The sequence below is a fragment of the Rhinopithecus bieti genome, unplaced genomic scaffold (assembly GCF_001698545.2).
Source record: "Rhinopithecus bieti isolate Rb0 unplaced genomic scaffold, ASM169854v2 scaffold_26504, whole genome shotgun sequence".
Taxonomy (NCBI): Eukaryota; Metazoa; Chordata; class Mammalia; order Primates; family Cercopithecidae; genus Rhinopithecus; species Rhinopithecus bieti.
Genome location: NW_016812891.1, coordinates 3,398,728 through 3,418,865, shown reverse-complemented (window position 1 = coordinate 3,418,865; position 20,138 = coordinate 3,398,728). Strand labels below are relative to the sequence as shown.

At 37.7% G+C, this 20,138-nt stretch overlaps 1 pseudogene; it reads left to right on the top strand.

The window, feature by feature from the left end:
• Nucleotides 1-3,193: 3,193 nt before the first annotated feature.
• Nucleotides 3,194-18,022, top strand: LOC108512043 (dnaJ homolog subfamily A member 1 pseudogene; annotated as a pseudogene).
• Nucleotides 18,023-20,138: the final 2,116 nt, after the last annotated feature.

Here is a 20,138-nt window from a genome sequence, read left to right as displayed (position 1 = left end):
TTTTTGGAACAAAAAAAAAAAAAAAAAAAAAAAAAAAAAAAAAAAATCCAGCACTATGTATGACTCTTTATATTTCCAACTTCTGCACAGTGCCTGGCCCATAGCAAATGTTAATTATGTGTTTAATTAGTTAATCCCAATAGCTGAAGAATGATTTATATTATTTATCTAGAAGCTAAAGATGGTATTTCCATTTTAATAAACAGATAGTAAGAATATAATTTTGCTCTTAATCTTCTTTAAAGTTGTCACAATAGACCCCTGGAAGGGAAATATATCTATCCCATGCTATTTTACATTTAAAAACCCACAAAGAGCCATCTAAACCTCTAGGACAAGTGTAGGTTTAAGTGGCTTCCCTCCTGCTCCAATTTAAAAAAAACACTACTAAGCAACTGTAAAGTATAAGAGAACATTAAAATATCATGATTTGTGATTTTGTGGCATGATTCTCTAACGTGCAGTTTTACATATTCATCCAGTTGGTCATTAAGGCAATTTTTGTGATGGTTAATTGTTTTTAATCTTTATTTAGATCTAAGTAATAATTATGCTGGATAGTTTTCAAATTTGTGTATTCTTAGAGAAAGTTGAGATAAAGCACTGATGAACATACTTTTACATGTTATTATAGTTATTTGATTTTTTTAAAAAAACTTCATTTCCGTTGGGCGCCATGGCTCACACCTGTAATCCCAGCACTTTGGGAGGCTGAGGCAGGTGGATAGCTGCTAGGAGTTCAAAACTAGCCTGGGAAACATGGCAAAACTCCATCTCTACAAAAAATATACAAAAATTAGATGTGTGTGGTGGTGGGCAACTGTAGTCCCAGCTAGTGAGGAATTTCAAGATGAGAAGATCACTTGAGCTTGAGAGGTTGAGGCTACAGTGAGCTGTGTTTATGCCACTGCATTCCAGCCTGTTCAACAGAGATAGACTCTGTTTCAAAAATAATAAAATAAACTTCATTTCACAAGTATGTAAGTAAAAATCAATATGCACTTAAAATAAGGCATGCCATTAATATTTAGATAAAACAAATTGCATTTTCTCAATATCAAAGTGCTTGGCAATATAGCTCATTTTATATTATCAATTTTTTTTTTTATTTTCCAGAGGTGAAAATTTACAGAGAATTATGTCATAATCAATCACGATAAGGAAAATATATTAACTGTGGGCTATTAAATAAAATCTTTTATGTGCCTGTGATCCACCTCCAGGTAGATTTATTGATATATAATAGATGTCAAATTACTCTAAATGGTTGTCTAGTGGTAATAATTACATTTTGGGGCCACACTTTATCAAGTCGATTTTATGTATAAGAATTTTACTACCCAACTGGCAATGCTATGATGGGATTTTCTCTCCTAACTGATGATATTTTGTTAAATACCATGATCAAACTCCAGCACTTCTTGAAATTAGGTTGAAGACATTTTGCAAAATTAACATTCCACATACAGTTTGAATTCAGAGGTGTGTTTAACTCTTGAGACAGAAGGAAATCAAGGAATCATACTTAGCAGTTGTTTTTGCTCTCAATCTATCACGTTTTCTAGATAAATATAACACTGATGTGAAGAAGTAAATTTTCATATGACTTCTGTAATCTCTAACAGCTCATTCCCTGTGTATATTTATACAGATTTTATCTCCCTACGCAAGATCAAAGTTGATGTCCAGCAGCCTCTCTCTGGTTCCTTGCATTAAATTCACACCACATGCCTCCACCAGCTTTTGTGTAATTAAACTTGCTATTCTTGACACTCAAGCAGGAACCATTGAAAGGTAATGGTAACTGTTGTGTAGATGAAAAAGACCTATTTGTCACCATTCATTATACCAATTCAGCCATGACAAATGAACAGAAATGGAGTGTTCTCCATATTTCTAGTGCAACTTCCCTAAGCTCATGGTCTGAATGCTGAGAGAGGGTGCTCTGTAGGGAGATGGCATGCATAATGCGGAAATACTTAACAGCACTTTGCAGTCTGGAGCCAGAATGGCCCAGATCTGACTCATCTCCATGTCAAGCTTGTTTGGCATTTAGCTAATGTGTAATTTTATTTTGACATGAATCATTGAAACTTAAACATGTTAAACTAAATATTTGAACTCTACATAAAACCTCTTTTAAATAACTAAAGTATATATTTAAAGCCTTTTTAAAAGTGTCTTAGCTAAACATAAAATAATTATACATAATAGTCTCAAAGATTCCCGACTTTTCTCTTTTGAAGGGGTAGACTATTCTAGGCATATTGATATTTTGCTTTGAATAAAAGGAAAATTATTTCAGTATGAACTTGGCTCTTCAGAATGAGGTAATGTGAAAGCTCAGCATTTATCAGATAAGCTAGAAATTCAGGTCATCAGTGACAGAGGACTTGGGGTCCATAAATACCAGAGGACAAATTTTTGCATTATCTGGGTAAGTACTGCCTTTTCTTTTTAGGCCATTTAAACTGGAATGGAGAAATAGAAAAGTTAAAAGATAGAGTAGGGAATTTTTTAGAAAAGTCACTTTTAAATAACTAAACATAGTCTTTCCGATATTGTTAACATCTTAAACTGATGATCTGAAGAGAAGAGTTATGATACTAAACCTTAGATTTAGCATATAGGCATTCACTGGAAAATAGAGGACAGAAACCAACTCTGACTGGAGACTTTCTGGGTCTAGTTAAGGGATAGTCTTCCAATCTAATACAACAAGTACTTTACCCAGAATTCAGGCATCTCAAAACTTACAAACTTTATAAAAGGCCCAACCTTACTTCCCACATTTTAGAAAAGCATATTGTGGGTATAGTGAAGCATCATAGTACTGAGATCAAAATGATATTCTTTATAACCTGACTCCAACTTGCCTCTCCGCAAAATGGTTTTCCCAGAGCTGTCTCTTTATTCAAATTTGAAAACAGATAAAAAAAAAAAAAAATTCATGACAACCAGTTGTTGAAGAAAGCTCAACTTACTAGATAAAATGAATGTGAAATACAAAACACAGTATTAGAATATTTGTAAAGACAATGGAACACAGTCCTAAAACAAGTTGTAATAAAATAGATTATTTATTTGGATCGTGAATCAATTCAGAAAATATAGAAATAGTTGAGTTTCCAATTTCGCACTAGTGACAAAAAGGATAAGGGTAGCTTGCCATAGTGGTATCAAATGCAGAGTCATGGCCCTCTCAGCCATAGTTGAAGGAACCAGCTCAGTGAGTGGAATGGTGTGAAAGGATGAAAACCTCCCCTGACAGCTGCTCATTCCCTCCAGCAGAGCTGATTAAAAAAAAAAAAAAAAAATTCCCTTTTGCTCTACATTGACCTTTTCCATGAATAGGTCAGCCAGATGCAAGCTACCAGATGTGACTTTCCGTGGTCTCTGAGCCCCAGGAGGCCATTTATCTCTTTTATTAGATAGGACTCAGTGTAAAAAGAGGTGTGGAAGAACCAGCATCTTACTATTAGGATATCTGAATTTGACAAAATTTTAGCTTTTTCAATATGAAAAGCACTCTGAATGTGTTGTTTCTCTTCATTACATCATGATTTTATCATAAAACAGACGTCTCAGTACTTTGGGAATAGTTTAGACATGCTTACAAAGCCATCTCTGATAGTCTAGATTATTTTATACTTCTACAAAATGCTTGTTTCACCCACTTTACCTAGATTTTTTAATGATTCAAAACATTGAAGAGACAGTTTACAAAGCTCAAATATCTAGTGGAGCTTTACTGGAGAACCTCATTACATTGAAAGAATGCTTTTGAACTCTCAGCGCTGCCCTTGGGAAGCCCTCACTAAAGCTCAGACCCCATCTCGTGCTTTGTGGCTTTTCCCCTAGAAAACTGCAGATGCTTCTTCCTCCTTGAGGAAACTTGAGGGTCTCCAATACCATATTTCCACATCTCAGCCCCTGAGGCACCAACCTAACCAGATAAACAAATTTCAGCTGACATTTAAAAGACCTTTCCAAAGATAACATGTACTCAATTTAATATTCCCCTACCTGCTGCTGCTTCTCTATCTCAATGAGACCTAAAACTGGTTGCCTTTAGAATAATCTGGAGAGTTCCTTAAAAATGCAAATTCTTGGGGCCAGTTGTGGTGGCTGACACCTGTAATCCCAGCACTTCAGGAGGCCAAGGCAGGTGAATCACCTGAGGTCAGGAGTTCGAGACTAGCCTGACCAACATAAAGAAACCTTGCCTCTACTAAAAATAAAGAAATTAGCTGCAGGTCATGGTGGGCACCAGTAATCCCAGCTACTAGGGAGAGTGAGGCATTAGAATCGCTTGAACCCAGGAGGTGGAGGTTGCAGTGAGCCAAGACTGTGCTACTGCACTCCAGCCTGGGTTACAGAGCAAGACTCTGAGAGAGAAAGAAAAGACAGAAAGACAGAAAAGAAAGACAGAAAAGAAAGACAGAAAGAAAGAAAGAAAGAAAGAAAGAAAGAAAGAAAGAAAGAAAGAAAGAAAGAAGGAAGGAAGGAAGGAAGGAAGGAAGGAAGGAAGGAAGGAAGGAAGGAAAGAAAGAAAAGAAAGAAAGAAAGAAAGAAAGAAAGAAAGAAAGAAAGAAAGAAAGAAAGAAAGAAAGAAAAAGAAAATTCTTGAGCTATACTCCAGACTTTTATTCTGCAAGTCTAAGGGGACTCAGGAATCTCCAAATAAGTTTGGGGATCATTTGGTCAACTCATCAATGGCTATCGTGGAAAATTTGTGATCACAATAATTGGTAGGACACTATCTCTAGGCAATAAATAAATTCATGATCTTCAATATTGACAGATCTGGGTTCAAATCTTTATCACTTGTGAGTTGCTTGGCCTCTCTGAGCCTCGACTTTGTCCCTTAGGGGAAAAAAAGATGTAATAATACTTGCCCAGGTTGTTACGTGAATTGAATAAGAGAATTTTGTCAAAGATGTTAATATGAGGTAAGAAAAATAAAATTGGGAGAAGGGAGGCAAAACAGATCCTAGTACAGAAATAATGGTTATGCAAGACAGTGCTGAAAGAAGTAGTCAGCTATACTGCTTTCCTGGGGAGGAATTAAGGTCATTACACTCTTCTGGGCTCTGGTGTGGAATAATTCTGGATGGAAATTAAGAATTGAGGAGATTAAGAGGTGGTCCCGGTTAGGACACAGGGAGCTTCCTACCTCGAGCAACCTGAGAATTCCATTCATTGAGTTAACATAATTGCTGAATGCTTACTGTCTTCCAAACACTAACACAAACTATGCCATACCAGAATGTAAGAATGACATTGTTCCCACTCTGTTGGAATTTATATTCTAGTTGGAGCAAGACTGGTAATATACAAATAGATAAATTAGAAGTAAATAGATGAGCAAGAAAGATCAGACCATGACAAATATCACATACAACATTAAAAACGCAATATGATAGCAAGTGACTAGGCAGGTGCTTTTGACTGGGTGGGAGCAGAAGGGCATCTCCAGGAAGTGATAGGTAGTCTGAAACCTGTAGGGCAAAAAAGAGTTGGCCCATGAGAAGATTGGGGCTAAGTACATTCCTGGCAGAGGGCACAGCTAGCACAAAGGTCTTAAGATGACAAGCTTGGCATGTTCAAGAAACAGAAGAAAACCAGTATGGCTGAGGACAGTGGGTGTTAGTGAGAGGGTAAGCACATAAGGTCGAAGAGATAGGGAGTGGTCAGAGAACAGAAAGCATTGTATGCCAGAATAAGGAGTCTGGATTTTATTCTAAGAATGACAAGAAGCCACTGAAAGGTTTCAAATAAGAGTAGTCACAGGGTTCCATGTATGTTTCACTGGGATCAATGTGAGCTCTCAGTAAAGAATGAATTTTATAAGGGAAGAGGTGAAAAAAAAGCAAACATTTAGGAACATATCACAGTAGCCCAGGCAAGAGGACTGGTGGATGCAGCTTGGAAGAGAGTGATGATCTTAGAGAGAGAAAGAAACGGATGGAATCAAGATATATTTCAGAGGCAGAGTCTACATTCCTTCTGACATAGTGGATGTGGGAGGCATAGGAAAGAGAAGAACCAAGGAGAAACAGGTTTTAAGGCTTAAACAAGTGGGTGATGGCTGGCAAAGCGCAAGTTACAGAGGGAAAATGCAAGCGCTCTCTGGTGATAGTTCCATCACCATAAAACTTTAACAACAAAAGAAGTAACCAATCTAAACAGGTCCATGAAGGTCATTCAAATGCTGACAACAAAGGAACTGAACTTCAGTAGATGTTCTATTCTTAGATTTTTAAAAGCATTTGACATTGCATTTATATAAAGAACGACTTTTAAAAGTCACCTTCTTGGTGAGATTTTAATATTATAATACACAAAACTATGAAATGACATGGCAAAGTACAGGTAAGTTGATAATCTAAGTTAGGGCTTGATTTTCTTGTTGCCATGAGGTTAAAAGTGGACAAATGTCCTTTAATATCAGCTCAGCTATAGAGACAGCAGAAATGACTGAGCCTCACTGTGTGTCAGGCACTTTGGAAATGTTACTTTTTTTTTTTTTTTTTTTTTTTTGAGACGGAGTCTCGCTTCGCCGCCCAGGCTGAGTGCAGGCCGGCTCTCAGCTCACTGCAAGCTCCGCTCTCCCGGGTGACGCCCATTCTTCCGGTCGTCAGCCCCCGAGTAGCTGGACTTACAGCGCCCGCCTCGTCGCCCGGCTGGTTTTTTGTATTTTTAGTAGAGACGGGGTTTCCACCGTGTTAGCCCCCCCCCCCCCGCCCCCCCCCCCCCCCCCCCCCCCCCCCCCCTCCCCCCCCCCCCCCCCCCCCCCCCCCCCCCCCCCTGGATGGTCTCGATCTCCTGACCTCGGATCCGCCCATCTTCGCCTCCAAAGTGCTGGGATACAGGCTTGTAGCCACCGCGCCCGGCCGGAAACTTTTTGAGGAACCTGGTGAAATTCCATGATCAGCCCATTTCATAGAGGAGGAACCTGAAGTAACTTCCCCATTGCCACTGAGTCTGCCAGGGGGAGGCAGAGCTTGAATTTAGGCAGTCTGACTCCAGAGCCCAGACACTGAAATCATGCTTGGACCCTCTGAGCGGGACGTTGCTGTGACCTCCGGCTTCCCTGGCTTTCTTCTCTTCAGTGTTGTTTCCATGGGAAGAGTTAACAACTCCACACCCCTGGCGTTCCCTTGACAGAATTTGTCTGTATACAACTAAAGACAAATGAGTCCAAAGCCCTAGGTGTTTGGAAGCTATGATATGAGAAAAAAATAATTGGGTTGTTTATTTTATTCGTATATTGCTTTAACTTGCATTATGCAATAAAACTCCATTAATCCACACTTCACTGATCTCATGTGAAGATAAGCAACTAAACAATATGTAATTAAGAAATGTTACTTTTTCTTCAGATAATTCTTTAGGGTCTTATTTGTCAAGTAGGCAAATCCAGTTTTTTTTAAAAAAGCGTCATTTATTTTTGGTTCTAGTAATTAAATTTATTATGTTATCAAAGTAGCTTATACTTATGCTAAGTATAAAACCAGGGCCTTTTGTGAAGTAGATTTTTTATAAACTTAGCTTTATTACTTATTAAAATCCTTTTATATCTTAGCTAATAATATTAACTTTCCTTGACATTACTAAAACTCCACTTGTTCCCAAATATATTCTCAGGCAGATTTCTCACATTTTTCTTCCATTATTCCAAATGAATGAGGTTTTAAAGTTTCACATTTATGAGATTACATATAAAATAATAATAAACACCAACTTTTAAAATTATGTTCTTTTCATTTTGCAGAGATTGCTTAGAGAAATAAAAATGTAAATGATACAAATTTACAGCCCTTGATTCATGGAGCAATCCTTCCCAAGTGGATGGAAGAAGCCCACAAATACCCGTAGTCACATAAAACTTTTAATGCAGACATTTCAAACACCACCAGATTTTTGTCACTTCTTTTAAGGAGGGAAATTTTTGTGTTGAATAATAGGAAACCATGAATAGCTGGTTTCGACTGAAGCCTAGTTTTCATATTTTAAACATGATCATTTGAGGTCAGAGAAACCGAAACTTGACTAATAGTGTTACTTTTTGAAAAGAAGAAAGACAGCTTGTTTTGAGAACTTGCTATGAGCCAATACCTCTATTAAGTACTTTCCATGAACATTCACAGTGTCCTGTGAGATGTGCCCTCTGATTACGCCCAAGCAGAGGAGAAACTGGCCTGCCAACTGGTGGAGTGCCGGCTGGGGTCACAGTAAAGGACAAGGCTGGTGTTAGAATCTCACCCACCTGCTTCACCAGGGTGGGCTCCAGATGAGTTTTCTTTCCTGAGAAGTGCCCAGGGAACCGGATCAGCTTTGGTCTTTTTTTACATCCCTATATCAGCATCAGGCTCTGGGTGGTATTTACAGTGACTTAGAGAAGAAGAAGTGTACTGGCCAGTTGATGCCCTTGAGTAATAGAGGGTATCAGTCTACAGGGCTATGCCAGCTTGGGGACCTCAGGGAAGGCTTTTGATTCTGTCCAAACAGCCTATTCATTTACAGGTGGCCAAGACAACACACACATCTCTTGACACATTTACCCCTTCCCAGACCTCAATTGTTTTGGGGAGAAACTTCAAAACAAGGATTTTCGTATGTGGTATAAGAATAATATGTTCTTATTTACAAATTTTAAATCAACCAGAAACTATTATATGTTCACGAGTAAGACTTCACTACACATTTATCTCCTGTTGTTTTCCCTTCTCTTTTCCCATAACCTTCTGTTTTCTCCCTCCTATTCTCTTCCTTTCTGGTATTTCTCTGGGAAAAAAGAGAAGTCGTGGCAAAGCAATTATGCTTAGAAATTCTTTTACATATAGCATATGCTTGTGCCATACCACTTCTTGGGTATTTACTTCCTGGTTTTAAACTTTAAACTTTATTTCTTTAGACGAAATTCTTTAGAACTACTGAGGGTGACTTTTTCCTTACCATTTTTTGTGTCTCAAGCAGAGAACCTGAGTTCTACGTTCTGGATGCATGTCTTGCTAAATGTGTGACTTTGGACAAGCAATAGCCCCTTGCATTTTTCACTTCATTATCAGTTATACAGAGAATAATACATGTTTTACCAATCAGACAGGGCAGCTGGGAAGATGAAAAGAAACAGCAAGGAAGCCACACTAACAAAAGCCTGATTCCATGAAGCAATTCTGGTCGCACCATAACATTTCTGTTCCTTTTCTCTTCCTTTCTCCATAGTCTTATTTCCTCTTTTCTGCCTTTCTCATCTGCCATTTTAGCAATGTCTCATTTATTTGACATATCAATAAATAAGATGTTCCATTAGAAATTAATAGATTTTTTTTAACAAAGTAAACCATGGAAGTTATTTTATTTTAGATTTCATCATTTTAAATGGAATATTGTAAATACAAGAATTACTTATATTCTGTCTCTTTAGACATAGTTTATTAAACGCAATGTACGTTTCCTGATGATTCAGGATTATCTTCACTATAAACACATGCTGCTCTCCCTCAAATTGTTGACACCCACCCTGTGCTGCCATTAGTACACATACTGCCTCCGTTACTGGAACCTACTTCCATTGTTTCACCTTAACCCACCATCTAGCTTATATTTTACAATCTTTCTTCCCAAATAACTCTAAGTTCCTTGATGATACAGACTGTCATTCATTTAATTCCATGTCCCAGTGCTTTGCATGGTGTCCACACTGTAATATGAGTTTAGTAAGCACTATCTGAAGTTATAAAAGTCACTGATAAACTGAACACATAATCATTTCTAGGGGAGAAGGAACTATTTGCAAAAACCATGTTGGTTTACATAGATTTAATCTTCACAACTGAATATGGAAGGTGATATTACCATCTCCATTTTAGAAATGAGAAAAATGAGGCTCAGATAAATTAAATACCTGCCCAAGGTCACACAGCTACCAGCAGAAGAGCTATAACTTGAGTCTGGACCTGTCTTATTTCAAAGTCTATTCTTTTCCTGCCACAACACATACCACATACACTAACACTGACACTGAATGAGCTTTGTGGTTTGAGATGAAGTTCACGGCTTTTACAATTTTTCTGCCCCACCCTCAATATTGCCTGCCACCTCTTTGGCTATCATTTGTCTCATCCCCTCTTTTACTGCCCTAATCTGCAACTGACTTAGAAAATACTATGTTTGTTAGACTTGTTTAAAAGTAAGAATAAAACATTCTCAGCAACAATAAAAGGAAAGAATGACAAATGGTTTTAAAGCTGCACACTGACCTGTGCTGAGCAGTAGCACCTAGAGTTGAGGTTTCTGCAGCAATATCCATGGCTCTTCAGGAACGAGGGCCCATAGGGAGTGACAGTTTCTGGTGTGGTTAAGTAAAGGGAAAGTGAGGCCACACCTCTGGGACCTGGAGAGTTTTCAATAAGTAAATTGCAATGAAAAAGACCATGTAATCTTGGCATCAACTATCTAGATTTTCAGATGTGATTTTTGCCTACTCCTGGTTCTTAACTGGAGGATATATTGTGAAGGAGGCTAGATAAATGACGTCTGGATAACCAAAGTGTTCATAATGGTCTTTTTCTTTCTTGTTCTTCTTCCTTTATTTTTCTTGGCCCATGCTCTGTGTTTGGGGTCTTAGGTTTGGCAGCATCACCCATAGCACCTATGGGCTTTATCTAAGTCACTGAGAGCACACAAGCCAAAGAGAGTGCAAACCTCTGGTAGAAATTAGACAACTGCAAATGAGCAAGTAAACTATCAAACAAACAAATGACTCCAGTTGGCATAAGAAGTTTTTTCCAGAAATATTGTGCATGTGAAGATTTAATTATACATGGTACCCAAACATCCACTGGGTTGCTGATCATGTCTCTGGACTTTAAGTCTGCCTCATTCTTTCTACTTCCACAGAGCTGATGACACTTCTTGGGCTCTTTTGCTACTACTTCTGTCTTTGTTACCACCACTTCTGCTCCATGTATAATCTCCTTTGCTTGCTTTCCTCTTCTCTCTGCCTTTTTTATTTCTTATTTTGTTGGGCCCCTATCATGTCATCTGAGCTTCTTGGCTACTTCTACCTGAAAAGACTGACCGTTTTTGTAAATCTCTATTAAACCAGAAGATTTCTTCCCTCTTGTTGGAGAATTAATCAATCCTGGCTCATCCACCATAACTTTCATATCTTTGGCTCCTCTTAATCATGTACAAAATACTCAAAGCTCATGGTTTATTTCTTCTTTTACAAGATGCACATTATTCTTCCTTTTGTAACTGACACCATTCCTGGTGCTTGAACACTAGACTCCAGATAACTGAAGTTTTGCTGTACTCCATAAAGCCTACCTGTCAGAAGTCACTTCTCCATTGTTGCACACGTGGTAGTTGATGTGTACATTCACGACCCCTCCCAGGAGGTATCCAGGTTAGGCTCAACTTCCAAGTGCCAGCTCCAACCATTCCCTTTCTCTCACTCATCACTATGTATCTCAAAGTAAAGGAAACTGGTATCACCAGAGGGGTAACCAGAGAGGTAACCTGATTTTCTTAAATCATTATAGATAGGTTAGGTAGATCGATAAATAGACCAATTATTTGTGGCAACTCATAGCAAAACATAGTGAGTTTCAGTCCTGATATTAAAAACTCCTGATACATGGGCTTTAATTTGCTAGAAGATCATCCTAAAAATATGATTCCTGATGGTTTCACGTCACCCAGGCACCAGTTTATCAAGTGGCATCCTAAAGGACCCTGTTCTGCCATTAGCCTAAGACCAGAGTTACCTGCTACTGCAAACTCAATTAAATAGAGTTGTGAAAGAAAGAAAACACTAGAAAATATCTTCGAGGAAGAATGAGAAAGGGTTTATTGTTGTTATTTTTTTGTTGTTGTGTAAGACATAGAGTTTTATCTATGTTTATCTGTTGAGGAGAAACAAGCGAGAGAGAGAAAATACTGATGGGTGGGTGAAAGGAGGTATTTGTGGTATAAAATTGTGCTGTTCCATATGATAGCCAGTAACCACATGTGGCTATTGAGCACTTGAAATGTGGTTAGTCTAAACTGAGATGTGCTGTGAGCACAAAATACACATAGAATTGTGAAGATTTAGTATGAAACAAAAGCATGTAACTATCACATTAATATTTTTCATGTTGATTACAGGTTGAAAAGATAATACTTTGGCTACAATTGTTTAAATAAAATACATTGATAATATAAATTTCACCATCTATTTTTGTTTTTTAAAATGACTAGAAAATTTTAAATTACACATACAGTTGACATTTGCGACTCACATTATGTTTTTTTGACAGCACTGTTACAAGGTCTTATCTACCCAGACTAGGTTTGATGAGGAGTAACAGAAAACATTAAAATTACTCACAGTGATTACAAAATGTACTATTTATTGATTCCTCATATAATAGGCCAAAGGTAGACTGGACTAAAACGGCTTATGATCATCAGAGACTCAGGCTTCTTGAATTTTTCTGCTCCACCATCTTAAGCACACTGCCTTGTGATCCAAGACTGCTGCTAAATCTCTAACCAGAAAAACCACATTCCAGCCAGTAGGAAGAAGAAAGGAACCCATTAAGAATATATCTCTGTGAGGCCTTCTACAGCCATCTTGTACAATCTCCCCTGATTGGTAAGAACCAGCTTTGTTCAAGATATGAGCCATCTCTGTACACTTTGGGGAAGAGGGGAACTAACTACTGTGATCTGGTACCATTTCCGTTACTTGGTCCCCTGTATCGAACAGTGCAGACTTTATTCCTAATAGTCAAGCACACAGCTAAACATCAGGAGTTATATTTAGGATAACCATTTGTCCCAGTTTGCCTGAGAGTCTGTTTTGTATGTGTTGTCCTGGCACAAGTATTAATAGCTCCCCCTTTCTCTCTCTCAAGTGTCCCAGTTTGGATGATAAATTATATGGTCACCCTTGTTATGTTTCCAAGAAAAAAGAGAGAAACAGATGATAGGGTGGCTATTCTCTCTGCCAGGGGTTCTTGAGAAATCACTTAAGAAATCCTTAGCAAATAAATGTGTCATCCAAACCACCCCACCAGTATTCTGAAGCTGGTTGGAGGTGGGTTGAAGGAGATATGTATTTGCTAAGGACTTCTTGTGATCTCCATACAGACAAATTAAAGGACTTTTCTCACTCTTTATTATTATTATTTATTCACTTAAATATATGTGGTGCAACTCCATTTGCCAAGTGCTGTGGATTTGGGAGATGTAGAGGTAAAACAGAATTTAATACTATTAATCCCATACTATTAAACCCATTTTCTATTATAATGGAGTAATAGGAGTTTGAATTATCTGAATAATCTCAATCCTGGGACTGCTATTTCTCCCCCTGAATACTTTTCTAAATCTCTTTCTGTCTTTTTCTGGTTCCAGAAAATTCTAGCCCATTGTTTTCCAAAAGTCTTCAAATATATTGCTAATTCTTTAAGAGAGTTCCTAGCCAAATAATATTTGGAAATGCAGCATTATGAAAGCATTATAATGCAAGTTAGTACATTAATAGCTCTGAGAAGTACCACAATAGAAATTCCTATTTAACTTTTCTCATCTGAATAGGTTTGGGGTTTAATACCTGCTAACATCTAATGCAGCATCCCTTTGTACTACTCCTAGAGTCCCAGAAGTATGAAGATATTATCAGACTCTCGGTCCTCGGTTCCTCCCTCTACACTCTGCCTCCTCATGCTCACATTTGTTCTCTATTTTTACTTCTAAAGAGGAGATGCCTAAGCTACCTTCTCTAGCCTTTACCTCATTCTCAGAACTAACTGGACATCTCTGCTTAAGGTAAAGTTGTAATCTCAAACTTAACAACCTCAAATTTAATTTGACTTTTTGTCCATAATCAAGTCTCCCCGGATGCATGCCTGCTTTTGGAATAGTACTACCTGCGTAGACATTTTGTTTATCTGTTTGTTTTTGGTTTTGTTTTAGTTTGGGGATTTTTTGTTGTTGTTGAGAGTGAAGGGAGGGTTTAGGGAGCAAGCCTAGCAGTATTGCACTTCATTCCTATTTTTGTTTTAGTGAGAAGTGCATTACCAATGGCTCCTGGCCAGACCAGGCTTGAGCATGTGGTCTGGGCTCAGCCAATCAGCCTCCCACTGGGCACTTTGAATTTTGAGTTATTAATATTAGAAGAGAGATGTAAGAATGGTTAAAATGCATTCACAGCGTGGTGGGGTGACATTAGCAGTGTTCTGTGACAACAGTGTCCTCAACCTGGTTACTTTAGATGATTATGATGCAACCTAAAGTTTGAGAATCACAGTATTAGGGCTTATACATCAGCTTTTCCAAGAATAATTATTTCACCCCAAATTGACTCTTCCATTTAAGTCCTATAACCCTTACTATCTATACCACTCATGCTGAACCTATCCCATATTGCTTTGCAGTTATTTATCTTATCTCTTGACTAGCTTCTTAGCTTCTAGGAGGCAGGGTGATATAAATCACCATGACTGACATAGAGTAATAACTCACTTAATGAATCAATGAATATTCACTAGTGACAAATTAATTGCTCCTGATATATGAACTTCCCCATTTTCTATAAAATACACTTTAAATTAGTTCACTTCTATTCAAGAGCTTCTAAAGTAGGGATCCTCAAATTTGCTAGATGTTTAATTAACCTAGAGAGTTATAACAAATATTGATACTTACATCAGAGCTCTATAGATTCTTAAGTAATGGATTTGGGGTGCAGCAATCTGGTCACTGTGGTTTTAAAAGTTCCTGAATAGTTACATATTGTAGGCCAGGTGGTGTGTAGTCCAAAGACTGAACTGCAGGAGCAGTTTACCTGGGAGTTTCTGAATGTGCATTTCAACAAGATTCCCAGATGATTCCTATATACTTTAAATTATGAGAAGTACTTGGTTTAGAGCAATGATGTTCAACAGAAATATAATATCAACCACATATGTAACTTAAAATCTAGGAGCCATATTAAAAAAGATTTTTAAAAGGTAATCTAATAATATATTTTATTTAACCCAATGTATCCAAAATATTATCATTTTAATAATATAAAATTATTAGTGAAATATTTTATAACTTTTTTTGCACTGAGTCTTTGAAATCCAGTTTGTATTTTATACTTACAGCATGTCTCAAATCAGACTAACCACATTTCTAGTGTTTCATAGCTACATGGGGTTAGGGGTCACTGTACTGGATAGTGCATATCTACAGTGTTCTGACCTTTCCTTCTCCAGCACCAACTATAGCTTTCCTTACAAAAGCTTTTTGCTTTAGTCAAAAGAAACTTTTCATCAAACAATTGACCCGCCATTCACTTTCCTCTCTTCCACTGTTACCTCCACTGCTCCTCGAAGGTTGGAAAGACCTCCCTCTGCTCCCTCCTGGTCTAGGTTCCATTTTTTTTCCTTTAAACACAGTCTAATTTTTCAGCTTTTTGGTGAAACCTTCCTAATATGGTTCTAGATTACAATGATTAGTTGCTACTCTAAATTTTGCAGGGTAGACATATATTTTCATCTATTAGCAGAGATGGTAAAAGATGGTTTTAGAAGGCTAAACATGGAATGTAATTAGAATGATAAGACATGCTGCCCTTCTTAATAAAAATGAAACCTAGACCTCAGAAGGCTGATATTGAAAGGCCAACTCTGTGGTGAGGAGCAACAGCCTTCCTAGGAAGGCTAAATCAAACTGCACAATTCTACTCCTGGAGATCTTCCATGGCTACCCTTGCCTGCCTTGCCCTGACCCCATAATGCTAGAATAACTAATGCTCCATCTCAAGCATAAATTCAGGTGTGAGCAACAACTCCTTTCTTGATTGCTCTAAAATTTAACTGAGATAAAAATGAAATATTCAAAAAATACCTTTTCAGTAGCCAGAACGCAATTAAAACAAAAATTTCGGAGTCCAATGAACTTAGACAATGTATAATAGTTTGTAAAATTTAGCCTGTTTTCTGTATGAGCAAGATTACCCAATTCACAGATTGCAGGATGGGGAATCAAGAAAGAACTTGCCAAGTCCCCCCGTTCCTTGATCTTCTTCTCTTTCCACATGGTGACGCTATGTTTAGGCTACAAACCTAGCTCTTCCTAGACATCTTGACTCCAGTTGGTCTAGATTTGCACTGTTCAATACCATAGCCACAAGTCACATGTGTGGCTGTCGAATACTTGAACTGTGGCTAGTACAAATTGAAATGTGCCATACATGTAAAATAAATACTAGATATCAAGATTTGTTACACATATGAATTTTCCATTGCTGCCATAAAAAAATTACCTTAAATTTAGTGGCTTGAAACATTCCCTTTATCACATTTGCTATCTCACAGTTCTGTAGACCAGAAGTCCCATATCAAGTGGCTCAGCTGAATCCTCTGCTTAGTAGAGACTCATAAGGCCAAAATCAGTGTGTACATGGGGTTTCCTTCTTTTCTGGAAGCTCTAGAGGTAAATCTGTTCCAAACTAATTTGGATTGTTGGCTGAATTCTGTTCCTGTGGTTGTAGGGCAGGAGTCTTGTTCCCTTCATGGTTGTTAGCCAGAAGCCTCTCAGCTCCTTAAGGCCACCTGCATTCCTTATCACATTGTCCCCTCCATCTTCAAACAGCAAGGACATGTTGAATCCTTCTCATGCTTTGAATCTCTCTGAATTATCCTGTCATATCTCTTCTTCTTCCAGCCTGAATAAATTCTCTGCTTTTGAGAACTCACGTGAGGGAGCTTTCCAAAACACTTGGTGAGAGATGGAGGAGTGGTAGCTGCCCAAACTCCTTCTTGCTCCACACACCAGCCTTAGCCCACTTGCCAGCTTTAGAAAGTGGTGAAAGAAACCACTTACTGTAATGGTTTGGAGGTGAGACCCAATGCCATTCAGGAAGAGTTAAGAGAGTCTTACAGGAAACTGGTCTTGAATTACTACACTGGTGAGAATTCAAATAACGAACAGAAGTGTAAACAGATTTCTTAAGCTTATGAAGTACTCTCTGAAGCAAAGAAAATTGAATTATTTGAGAAAAGAGGAGAATGGGCAATTAAAAAGGGTGAGTGGCAGTATTGGCTCCCTCACGGACATAGTTGATATGTTATTTGAAGGAAGAGGAAGGATGCAGAGAGAAAAAGAGGTAAAAATATTGTGCATCAGCTCTCAGTAACCACAGAAGATGTATTTAATGGTGCAACAAGAAAACTAGCTCCATAAAATAATGTGATTTGTGACAAGTGTGTAGGCAAAGGTGGTAAGAAAGGAGCAGTAGAGTGCTGTCCCAATCACTGAAGTACTAGAATGCAAATAAGAATCATCAGATAGGACCTAGAATGGCTTAAGAATCTCAGTCTGTGTGCACGGAGTGCCAGAGCCATGGGGAGCAGAACAGTCCTAATGACAGATGTAAAAGCTGCAATGGAAGGAAGATAGTTTGAGAGAAGAAGAGCCTATAAGTTCATGACAAAGGCATGAAAGACGACCAGTAGATATCTTTCATGGTGAAGGAGATCAGGAGCCAGGAGATATTATCACTGTTTTAGATCAGAAGGACCATACTTCCTTATTCTACCAGAAGACCTTTTCATGTGTATGGACATAAAACTGGTTAAAGCACTGCATGGCTTCCAAAAGCCAATACCCACCCTTGACAACCAAATCCCAGTCAACACCTCTCATCCCCCAACTCAGATTGTCAAGCATAGAGATACTAAGTGTGTGCTAAATGAAGGTTTGACAGTTTATTGTAGATTCTATGAAAAGGATCACCTAATCATCAAATTTAAGGTCTACTTTCCTGAGAATGCCGTTCTGTCTCCTGATAAATTCTTTTGCTATAATAACTCCTGCCTGAGAGGTAGTAAGTAAAAGAGGCTGATGAAATGGATCAAGTACATCTGGTGGACATTGACCGGTATCAGCAAGGATGGGCCATTGCAATGGAGAAATTTATGAGGATGATGAACATCATGCCAGAAGTGGTGTTCAGTGTCAAACCTCTTAATGGTGCCAGTGAATAACACTCACTGCTGGTATTACATATGCAGCAGTGAATAAGTGAAGGACTATAACCAAATATGCTCACTTCTTGATATTGTTTTTGTTTTAATACTCAATTGTAGTAGTGTTTTAAAAGTTAAATGAATAATAAATGAAAATATAAAAGCTCTGACTTTGCCCTAAATATATGTTGACATCAGTGTGCAAGATGAAGTTTAATATCTGTAAAAATTACTTTTCAAGAAAAGTTCCGCTAGCATTTGTTAGGTCATGTCTTGTAACTAATTTCAGATGTGTATATGAACAAGCTTAGCTTGAAATGCTAAGTATTGTATCGACCTCCACTTATGGCCATTCATTGTTAAACTATGAAATTAAAACTCTGTATGGTTGGCCCTCCATATCAGCAAATTCAACCTACCCTAGATTTAAAATATTCAGAAAAAAATACAAAATAAAAAATGATAAAATTTTTTAAAGTACAGTATAACTATATAGCATTTACATTATATTAGGTATTATAAGTAATCTAAAGATGATTTAAAGTATATAGCAGGTTGGCCAGGCACAGTGGCTCATGCCTGTATAGCACTTTGGGAAGCCGAGGAGGGCGGATCATCTGAGGTTGTGAGTTCGAGACCAGTCTGACCAATATGGAGAAACCCCATCACTACTAAAAATTACAAAATTAGCCAGGTGTGGTGGTACATGCCCATAATCCCAGCTACTCGGGAGGTTGAGGCAGGAGAATCGCTTGAACCCAGGAGGTGGAGGTTTCAGTGAGCTGAGAACACGCCATTGCACTCCAGCCAGGGCAACAAGAGCAAAACTCCATCTCAAAAAAAAAAAAAAAAAAAAAACCCACAAAGTATATAGCAGGTTGTGCATGTGTTATAGGCAAATAGCACACTATTTTATATAAGGGTCTTGAACATCTGGATTTTGGTACCCAGGGGCATCATGGAACCAATCCCCCTGGATACTAAGGGACCACTATATGTAACTGGTAATCAGAAGATAAAATGGAATAGCAAGAAGTGAGCATATTATGGTTATAGTCCTTCACTTATTCACTACTGCATATGTAATACCAGCAGTGAGTGTTATTCACTGGCACCATTAAGAGGTTGGACACTGAACAACACCTCTGGCATGATGTTCATCATCCTCATAAGCTTCTCCATTGTAATGGCCCATCTTTGCTGATACCGGTCAATGTCCACCAGATGTACTTGATCCATTTCAAGTACCAACAGAAATGTTGGTGTGTACAGTTAATGTGTATTAAGTGGAACTCATTGTGATGCTTCTGCATTTACCCTATTGCTTTGGCTTTTATTTGAAGATGCATAATACATAATTTAGGTATGGCATCAGTAATAGAAATGATCATATTTATAGTTTATATATAATATAACTAATGTTATATGATGTAGTACATACATATGTAGATCCTATATAGTTACATAGATATAGAAAACTTTGTTGATCAGTCCTCGTTACATTCTTTTTTCCTTCTTTTTAGGCCATCATGAGCCCCTAAGTACCGACTTACAGAGCTGGGTTAAACTTAACTTAGAACTTAAAGTGATGAGACCTTTACATGGAGGAGAAGTAATTTTCATGTACAATATAGGAAGGTATTCCTTAGGTATGTTACAGGCTCACTTTAAACCATTTGATTTATGCTCCAAAGTATCTGTAATTAATGTTGGGAGTATAGCAAATTGTGATAAATGCCTTTAATTGTATATTTTAAAGTCAGCATATGGTCACATGCTTAAATTTAAACATCAGAATTTAAGCAATTTTTGAAATACATGAATGTCTCCTTAGTATACTGATTACAAAGCATTTTCAGCATTTGTCACTATAGGCTTTTCCTCCCTAGGTTAAAGAATTGGCTTTTCACTAATTAAAACATGTAAATTTTCATTTTAAATAGTTAAATAATACGAAAATATTATTTGACTATTTAAAAAAATAACTCACGTGATTAGATTGAGCCCATGCAGGTAATCCAGGATAATCCCCCTATTTTAAGAACTTTAACCTTAATTACTACTGCAAAATCCCTTTTGCCAAATAATGTAACACATGCACAGGTTCCAGAGACTAGG